The 10,707-nt window shown below is 37.9% G+C and overlaps 1 non-coding gene across 1 annotated transcript; it reads left to right on the plus strand.

Moving 5' to 3' along the window:
• The first annotated feature begins 9,987 nt into the window (after window positions 1–9,987).
• Window positions 9,988–10,060, plus strand: TRNAA-AGC (transfer RNA alanine (anticodon AGC)). Its single transcript has one exon. It is a non-coding gene; the product is annotated as a tRNA-Ala (tRNA).
• Window positions 10,061–10,707: the final 647 nt, after the last annotated feature.

Genomic DNA, 10,707 nt, shown 5'->3' on the forward strand with positions numbered 1-10,707 from the left:
TTAAAGACCACTGTCATGGTGCTCAACAAAGATTGGTTTTATTCCATCTTTGGCAAATCAGCACAGTTGAAAAGGAAAATGTGTTTTGAAGTCAAACACACTTGGATTCACCTCCCAGATCTGCCACTCATTCACTATATAAACTTGGATAAGTTACTTTAAAGGCTCTAAACTTCAGGTTTATCATCTATAAGATGAAGGCAGTAATGCTGACCTCCCAGGCTGTAGAATACCTGACACATGTACTCAGTAGGTGAAGATTCTACCTCCCCCCCCCATTTCCTTCTTACAAACCTGGCAGAAATGCAGAGCATCGGGTCTAAGTCTGGCCTGTCCATCAGCTGTACTCATCTGTCTTTGGGATCTTCTGAGTGAGCCAAATCCAAAGTCAGACAGAGAGTCCAGGTTCGGCATCTGAAGGAGGAAGGAAGAGAAGGAAGGTCAAGATGTAAGTCAAGAGAAACCAGAGATACAAGAATATATAGCAAGAGGCTTGGGGAGATAGATTCTAGAGCCATCTCTGCCATTAGAGAAACAGGGTTTGATGGCCTGGGTGAGGGAACTCTAATTTTGAAATATTAAGGGGCACTATTAAGTAATAGATTATGTTAAATAAAGCCTGGAACTTGTGTGAAATGAACCTGATATTAAACACAATTCTTTGGTGTATGTTCTCTCCAGTGTAAGCTCCCTGTGAGAGGGCTGAGTTGTCCAAACACAAAAGCATTGAACAGTGGTATCTAGGGCTGGTAATGTTGAAGTCTGCAAACAGCATGAAAAATAAGCAATTTATGTCATGAACATCTTAGTCCCTGATACTGAGTTGCAAGGAACAGAAACTGGCACAAAGTAATTCAAATAAAAGGGAAGTTATGGGAAGGATACAACTGGCAATTACACAGCCACTTGAGATCAGAATGGACTTGGAAGGTCTCTCTGGGAGCCCATGAGGACTGGACCTTGTCAGCTGGCAAGGAGGCTGCTGCCTTGTCTGTCATTTCTGCTTCTCTCTGCCCGCTACTGCTTCCTTTCCTAACTCCATCAGCACATCGCCCTTTTCTGCTTACTCATAATTTGTGAACTCTTTCTTAACCTTAACTCTACACAGTATTTCATTGCCATGGTGATGACTCAGGCCCTGACTCAACAAGACTTTTCCATTCAACTGCCCACAACCTATAGCTACAATTTCCTAGTCTCTTAGTTAAATTCTAGAGGTTGAAAATCTTCTTAGCTAACCAGCCTAAAGACTGTTTCCCTGAGGCAAGGAAACTCCACTTGTAGTGAAACACCACTTGTAGTCTCATCAGCTGGGGCTAAAGGGTAGTGCGGGTCATACAGCTCTATGGACAACCAATCCTTTCCCTGTTCTCCTATATTCACGATATGAGTAAATAAGAGTAAATTTAAGACTTAAACTATAGTTGCATAGCTAAGATGTGTCATGTACTACTACACCCTACCACAATCACCAGGACTATTACCAACACCATCATGTTACTCCCACTGCTATGACTCCCTCCATCACTACAAGCACCCATACCACAATCACCACCACAGCCACTGCTACTATCATTAATACCTCCATCCTTATCACCACCATAATCACTTGCCACTACTACCATCAGAACAACCATTACAACTACTAGCACTCCCTGCATCATTAAACCTGCATTTTCACCACCCTCATTATACAATCACTCCCATCACCACCATCACCACCACTACTACCTCCATCACCACCATCACCATCCTTCTCTAAAATCACCACCACCACCATTCCATAACCACTGCTGCCAATAACACCACCTCCATCACTACCATCACTACCATCTCCACGATTTCACCCAACCCCTATCACAGTTATCACTGCCGTCACCATTATTACCACCACTACCATCACCTTTAACATATCATCACCACCAAAATCACTATTTCTGCCACTACCTCCATCACCACTGCCACTATCACCACCACTATCTGTACCATCATCACTACCACTACTGCTATCATCACCTGTAAAAAACTCTGGCTGGGAAGCAAGGATTATACTGTAGGTGACCTACTGTCAGCAGAGAAAGGAGGTAGAAGTAGTACAGGTGCCTATGAATCTTCCAACTACATCAATGCTAATAATTCTCCATAGTTATCTAGTCTGGGAAACTTAAGTCATGCTGTCCTCCATGTCCAATCTGTCACTTAAGTACTATAAATTCTTATTTCTAATTTGCCATCTCTTCCTACTTTTCCAATCCTGCTGCCATCATCCCTCATTTCACAAATGGATGATTACAGCTGTTTCCTAATTGACTCTCTGCCTCCAGTCTACCTCCCTCCAAAGCATATATCACGTCCTGCCAAATGAATCTTTCTAAAATATTGATTTCACTGCTTTTCTATTCTGCTCAAAACAGCCAAATTTTCATGTCTAGAAATAAAAACTCTAAATCCAGATTACTTTTCAAGTCTTATTTCCTGTGACTCTCCTCCTGGAACTGTGGGATCCTGCTAGGCTGACGCACTCATTATCCTTCAGACCTGACATGGTCACACTCATCTCCATACTACCACTCAAATGTGTCCTTTGTGTTTGATCTGTCTTCTACAGCCCTGTTTCTATGCAAATTCTACTTAATTTTCAAAACTGGACTTAAATCAAATATTTTCCATGAAATTTAAGGGATTCCTCTTAAGTACATTCAGGGATCCTGCTTCAGGATAACAGACTAAATCCTCTCCATCTCCTGAGTCCTCAGAAAAATGATGGTAAAGCAATAGCAAGGTATAAAACTGTAAAAGCAAGTGAATAGAAGGATACTCATCAAGACAAAAGATTTTAAGAAATTTCCAGATGACACAAAGTCAGTGTGACTTGAGGAAGCCGCACACAGAGAATCCCAGAATCTCTGGACTCAGAATGAATACATATGAGTGTGGAAATAAGCAGAGCTGTGGTGGGTGAGGATAATAGCTCAGCAGTAGAGCGCATGCTTAGCATGCACAAGGTCCTGGGTTCAATCCCCAGTACCTCCATTAAAACATAAATTGAAAAAAAGAAAAGAAAAGGAAGCAGAGCCAAAAGCCAGGGGCTATAAACAAAATAGTAAATACCTCCCTCCTTGCACAAAGCCCAAGCAGGCAGGCATTTGTCCCCGGCCCTAAAAAAAGGGGGCATTTTCCTAATAAACAAACAACAAATAAACAAACAAAACAAACAAACAAAAAAAAACCAGTTACAATATACCTGGAGTGAACTAAGGCAATTACTGGAGGTGATAGCGCCTAAAAGTAAAGCAGTTGTCATCTTGGCTTTTGGAAGCAGAATAGTTAGCTCCCCACTTGATCACCTTACAGAGATGCCTGCCAGTAATAAGCCCATGTACAGAGAATTTCTGACTTGCCTTCCTGGTCCACAGTCTTAAATATCAATGAACACGCAAAGGAATCCAGACATTCTAGGGGAAAAAGCAGTCTGAAAGAGAAGGAGCAAGAGAAACTGAACGTGAACATAATTCAAGTTCAGTGATTTAAAGAAAACAAATCTCATCAGTAGGCTCAGTGAAGAGCTATTTAATTCACAAATCAAGAATAGGAAACTATGTGAAAGAATGACAGGGTATAAGAAACTAGGTTTGGAAATTAAAAATATGATTATGAAATAAAAATTCAATAGAAATACTAGGGAAAATGTCTAGAAAACCTCTTAGAGCATAAAAGTGAAAAGGAAAGGGATGAAAAATATGAGCAATAAAGATTAGAGACAGAGCATCAAACCAGGAGGTCCAACATCCAACTAAGAGAAGAGTGAAATGAGGACAACAAAGAGTGCAGAGACAATTATCTAAGAAATAACTAACGAAATTTTCCAAAGCTAAAGAGAAAAGTGCATTTCAAATTGAAATGGTCTATAAAATACAAATTAGAATGAATGAGAAAAAACTCACATCTAACATATCATTGTCAAAAATACTTTTTTAATGTATAAAGCCAGATAGGACCATGTAACATTTGAAATATATATATATATAATATTTAATATTACAGGCAAATATATCTTTAATAAAATATAAATATATGTAATAGATGCCTTTAATAAAAATAAAAACACAGGTGATGGGGAAAGAAATGGAAGCTTAACATAATTTAATAGTAATAAATTATGCCTACAAATAACTCCACATTGGCTGTTTTATAGCTGTTGGAGTAAGTCCTCCAGCTTTGTTCTTCAGCATTGTTTTGGCTATCTTTAGTTTTTTTTCAATTCTTTATAAACTTTAAAATTAGCTTATAATTTACACAAAGAAAAAATAAAAACACTAAGATTTTGTTTGGGATTGCATTAAGTCTATTAGATCAGTTTGGTGGGGAAAGAACTTATGTCTTCTAAGAATATTTAGTTTTCCAATCCATGAAGATAGTACAATTCCATTTATTTAGGTCTCCTCTAATTTCTTTCAGTAATTTTTTTATAGTTTTCTGGGTAATAGCCTTGAATATCTCACATTACACATCCTTCTAGGTATTTAATGTTATTTTTTTATTCTATTGTAAATGATATATTTTTAAAATTTCATTTTCTAACAATCGACACAATTGATTTCATAATATTTTGTAATATTGACATATACACCCGGCCACCTTACTATACTCACTGATTAATCCAAATATATAGATACTTTTGCTTTTTCTATTCATAGTAGTACAGCATCTGCTAATAATGGCAATTTTAAATCATTTCACCTTTTATTTTATTATCTTGCTTATTACACTAGCTTGAACTTCAAGAATAATGCTGAATAAAGAGTAACTTTTTTTGTGTCAAGGGAAAAATTCTCAAGGGATTTTTCCAATCTTCTTTCCAATCTCAAAGGGAAAATGTTCTACATTTCACCATTAGGTATGATTTTGCTGCAATTTTTTATAGATACAATTTATCAAATTAAGGAAATTTCTTTCTATCCTTAGGTTGCTAAGAGGTCTTGTTGATGTTTGTCATGAAACGGTGGTGAACCTATAAAATGCTTTTTTTCTGTACTTGTTGAAATAATCATATAGTTTTCCACTTTTGTTCTATTAATTGATTTTAGAATGATAAACTAATTTGCATTTTTGGAACAAATCCAATTTAGCTGGAATGTATTATCCTTGTATTTATTGCTGGATTCAATTAAAGTTTAGTTATCATTTTTTTCTAACTTTTGCATTTATTTTCTAGAGTGAGATTGACCTATAATTTTCCTTTTGTACTGTTTTTGTTACTGAAGTAATGCTAACCTCAAAAAAATGACTTGAGAAGTGTTGCCTTTTTTTCTTTTCGCTGAAAGTGTCTAGGTGAGTTGATCTTATTCCTTAAATGTGTGGTAGAATTCTTCAGTTTTATTTGTGGAATATTTTAAATTATGGGTCCAATTTCTTAAATAGTTAGACCACTCAGCAACCATGCACTGCCATTATTGCAAGTAGAGTTCCTCCATATTAACTGATTTTTAAACTATACACAGGAATTAGTTTGATTTAAATCAAAAACAAACAAAATGAGGAATACATTTACAGAATTAGAATTTCTGTGGACAAAGGCTTAGGAATTTGCCATTTAAAAACAAATATTCTAAGTGATCTTTGCATACAATAAAATTTAAGAAGCACTATCTTAAACCATCATTATCCACTAATAGCTAAACACTGTGTTTGTTTATCAGATAAATGAGCTGGGAGGAGAGTTTTGTAAATGCCTCAAGTCACAAGTGACCGTTAGTTTGGGGGTAGTGGTGAGGGGCCTGGACTCTTCTCAGGAAAAATGGGGTAGGGTGGAGGTGAAGGTCACAGTGAAAACTCCTAGTCAGGAGGAAAGACCTAGGGGTCCAGTAAGTGTGTGGATGTGTGTAGGAAGAAGGAAAAGAGCTGCATTTGGGTGGAAATGCCTCAAAAGATCCAAGTTGTGGAATTAGATCCTGTCCGTAGTGAAATGAAATCTGCTCTCTGCTACACTTAATATAAAGGACTGTAGGGTGGTAGTTTGCATAGCAGTCTACACGGAAAAGACAGATTAGTCCTCTTCAGTTAGCTGTATTTATTTAGTGGCTCCAATAAAATGTCCATGACAATGAACACAAAATAGGTCCCAGTTAATGACAGTAACTCATACTGATGGGACGTTATAATAGTGACGTCTGGCAAAGAGTGGCAGCTTCCCCTAAACAAGACAAAACAACAAGCCCAAACCCAAAATAAGTGTTGGACAGCTTGACAAACAGGATGAAGGAGATTTTTCCTGACAGCCCTCAGTTCAGAGCCCAAGACTGCTGAGATGGAAATGACCATTTATTTACTGCTTCTTGGGCCATGTGCCATATTTGGAGCCAGCCCATCAGTTCTCCTGCCCTTTCTTTAAAAAAATCAAAACCATAAACAAAGAGTCCTGCTCTCTCCTGCATGTTGGTTTTTGCTATGTCTCTGTTTGGCTGGAAGAAGCAGAACATCTCTGGGCTGTCCCTCACAAGCACACTACTGCTCTGACTGGGCTCATTCCTGACTGCCTGGGATCTGCAAGAAGAAGAAAGAACTGGTTTGATGTAGCCTTGAGTAGGAACTGGGTGCAGCCACACTTGGCTTTCTTTTTCCCTTCCTCTCCCTTCCTCCCCTTTTCTCTCCTCTCCTCTTCTTTTTTTCCACCAGGATTACATAGGGAAGACGTATGGGGATAGGATAAATATCTATCCTGAACAAATCCTATTGCATTTTTTAACTAGTATTTTTCATCTATTTGCAAGTTACATTTTCACTCCCAGTGAGTTAGAGCAAAGGAATTTGCTCTGCCTGCCCCACAGGAGATGGCTGCTTCAGCAGCTCATCTGAGAGCTCACAGAATTACAGAGGCCTTACAGGATGTCTGAGGTGAATGGACACAAAACCATACTGATTTCACTAATGCTTGATGGTGCACAATCCTCGACTAAGAGGGTAGAATAATTGGGCTGCAGTTTGAGCAAGTCCCTTTACTTCTCTTCTTTAATTAGCTAATATACCTATTTTGTCTACCTACAAAGGATTGTGAGAATAAATAGGGTTACTATACTAATGCAGCATCTTAAGCTCTATGCAAAGCCTGACTGAGAAGACAATATTTACGGAGTACTGCATGAAGAATATGCACCCCTATTTATTCTTCCAGATATTCCTTAATTTATCTTTTAATTAAGTCATCTCACTAAAAATAAAGCGTCTGAGCATTACTATAGCTCCCTCACCATCATCTACGCACCACGGAATTGTTCTTACTGAAGTATCCTTTGGTGTGCAGTGACCACTGGCTCAACGTGCAATGAGGAGAGAGTGACATAGAAAGTGTGGTGTGGTCTCGCCTCCAAGGATGAATTCATTACATAACACCATATTCTATTTATGCGGTGTTCTTTCTGGTTTTAGTATTGGAAATATCTTACACTACATTGTTTTATTTTCATGTTACTAACATTGAATAGAGTGACTGATCTGGTTTCTATTTTCCTGTTGGTTACTTAGGGCTAAGTCTGAAGAAGCACAGCATGGAAGATAAAAACAAAGTCTTCTGGAACTAGACTGCTGAATGAGACTAGTAGCTCCACCACTACTTAAATAGTTAGACCACTATTTATTGTTATTATTGTTAGAACAGCAGTGTGATATGGGGCCAGTCTATCAGCCATAAATGCAAATGACTATAGAACCAACCTCAAGAGTTGTCATGAAGATCAAGTGGCTTAATAGTCATAAAGAACTTACAAGAGTGACTGGTATATATTGGAATTTGTTAACAAAATAAATTTTTTCATGTGTATTTTTGTATTAACCTCACTCATAGCTCCATTGTATGTCCTTACGTTTGTTTTCTCTTTTTTTTCTCACTTATTTCACTATTACAATGACTAATATGCTATTACAAATACACAGTAGTTTTTAAAAATAATTTCTCCATTGTTGGATCTTTAAGTTGTTAGTAATGCTTTCCTATTATATATTTCATTGTAATTGAATCTTTATGTATGATATCTTTATATTTCTGGTAATTTATTTGTAACAGAATGCTCAGATTTGGAATTACTGTGTCAAAAGTTATGAATACATATAAGGCTTTTTATTAATGTTACCAAAACAATTTCCAAAAAAGGTGTGTTTATTATTCTTCAATCAGCAATAAATAAAAGTGCTGATTTCATCACATTCCCATTAGTATTGAGAATTATCTTTAAAAAACAATATAAAATCAGATGGTTTTTTAAAAATGAGACTTTCTTCTAATATGGTCAGTGTTGGTCCTCAACTTTGGAAATTCCAAAGACCCAAAGGACTCAGAACTTTTTTTTGCTCACCTAAGAAGATACATGTAGTGCAAGAATAGTTCCAAAGAACTAGAAATGCAAAGACAATGTTATCAATTAGCTGCTTATATAAACCCTTTATATAACTTTTGTGTGCTGTTATTTTCTGATCATGTTAATATATTAGAATTTTCCCAGATTATTATATATAATTTTTTATAAAGAAAAAAATTATTGGCACTAATGGTATAATATTTACTAGGTGAGTATATCATATTTCACTTAGTCATTCCCATGTTGTTAGTCCTTAAAGTTTGTCCATTTTTTTTGGCTATTATAAATAATGCTGCAATAGATATCTTTGTGCATAAAGGTGTTCTAGTTAGTTTTCTTAGACCATTGCCAAAAGGAGAATTACTGAGATAAATAAAACATGAATATTTTCAGGCTCTTGATATGTTATGAAATTGTGCAAAGATCATTTGAAAAGCATTTTTAGAAACATAAATGTGGTTTGGGGGACAGGAAGGGTGCGTTTTCATTTTTTAAGAGGGAAACATTCCTACATGGGCAACTTTACAATGAAGCTAATGAAGCAGGAACTGCAGGGCTCCTCATTTGCACAGTCTCCTTCCAAGGCCTTGGATGACCACTAGTAACATGTTCACATGGTCCTATGTTGTTGGTTTTTTAAGCTGCTAAAGAAAGACATTTTAATCCAATTCATAGGACTACTGTCTCTTTCCCGTCTATCTTCTACTTCGTCACACCTCCTATCAGGTTAGTGGTTTCAAAATGTCACGAGCAAGGTTTCAAGCCTCACAAAACCTGCATCTGCCCCTAAATTTTTACTTAATAGAGTCAAGTTGAAAAAATGCCAGTATCTATCTACTAAATCCTGTGGAGTTCATATTCCCAGTCAAACAGAGCTATGCTCTGGGCCAGCTCTTGGAGGCAAGAGCAGGATTAAAGCTTAAAACTCTATTTGTTGAAAGCTGGCTTTCCTGGACGGATGGAAAAGAAGTCTGCCAGAGGCTCAGCCTGTGAAAGAGGAAGAAAAAGTCTCCATCAGGATCCTTGCCCTGGATTCCAGGAACAGGATCCGGTTCCTTTCACCTGCGTGACTGTGCTCACAGCCCGTGGCACCATTCCAATACCAGTCTGAAGGCAAGGGTCACCAATGCACGGGCTAGGGAAGGATTCAGTGGCAGCAAGGGTGCCAAACAGAGATCACAAATTGCCCAAGGGGTGGCTGAGATGCTCGAGACCAAGATATGGTCTCTTGGTGCCCACCAACATCATCCTTAAGGCCTTGACTAGATAGAGAAAAGGAGTGAAGGAGAGACAAAAAATTTTATTCTCACACACAAAACTCTATTCCCCCATTCAAAATCTTTTTTTTTCCCTTTGCTCTTATAAGAAAGTAGGTATAAGAATAAAGACAGATTGAGGAAGGAAAATATATGATGGTAGGGATATCTAAGACCCTTAGAAGAAGGCAGGGGAGAGTCACTTAAAGCTGGCAAAGGACAAGCATATGTCCTTGATTGGAGTGGAACGGTCTCAGATCTTAATATTCCCTTGTATTGTTTTGGTTTGAGATTCCTAACTGATGGGACAGGTCTCTCTCCTTCACAGAGCCCCATGCTTGGGAAGACGGGCCAACAGGCCATCAAAGCAAGAAGATAGGGGAGAGTATAGCTCAGTGGTAGAGCACATGCTTAGCATGCATGAGGTCCTGGGTTCGATCCCCAGTACCTCCATTAAAAAAAGTGCCCTAAAGAAAGGAGATAGGCTCTGAGTCTGAGAGGAAAGAGACATGAGGGGAATAAGAGGAGGCTGAGGGCTTGGGAAAGAGATTACAGTCTTCTCAGGGTGCAGTGAGAAAGCCACAATTTCTAATTATTGAATTTTGATTCATATATTAAAACAAAAAGAGACTTCAAGTCTTTTAAGTCAGAACTTTGCATATACAATAATAGTCAATAAACAAACTAAAGCTTTCCAGGGAGTGACTTCAAAACCACGGGAGAGCAGCCTCTGTTGTTTCCTACAGCCCACTCTGCCCAAGCCCCCAAGAACTGGACTACAACACTCCAAATGCCATATCAAAGGGAGAATCTAACCCCAGACTTGAAGGACGCTAAATTTCTCCTAGGCTTTGGAATGTAATTACCATTAAGGTTGAAAAACGAAGGCAATGAACAGTAGTGGCAGGTTTTTTTTTCAAGTTTACATAAACACTGGCTGCGGGGAGATGGCTGGAACATTGGAATCAAAGAATCTTTGTCACATCAGTACTTTAAATCTCTAAGCAACTCCTTGAAGATCATCTGGCCTCTGTGAACACAGCAGCTGATAAAAATCCCCTCTAAGCTCACTTCTTATCTGCTCCCACTAGCACAGACTG

Source organism: Vicugna pacos, chromosome 7, assembly GCF_048564905.1.
Source record: "Vicugna pacos chromosome 7, VicPac4, whole genome shotgun sequence".
In the NCBI taxonomy this organism is placed as follows: Eukaryota; Metazoa; Chordata; class Mammalia; order Artiodactyla; family Camelidae; genus Vicugna; species Vicugna pacos.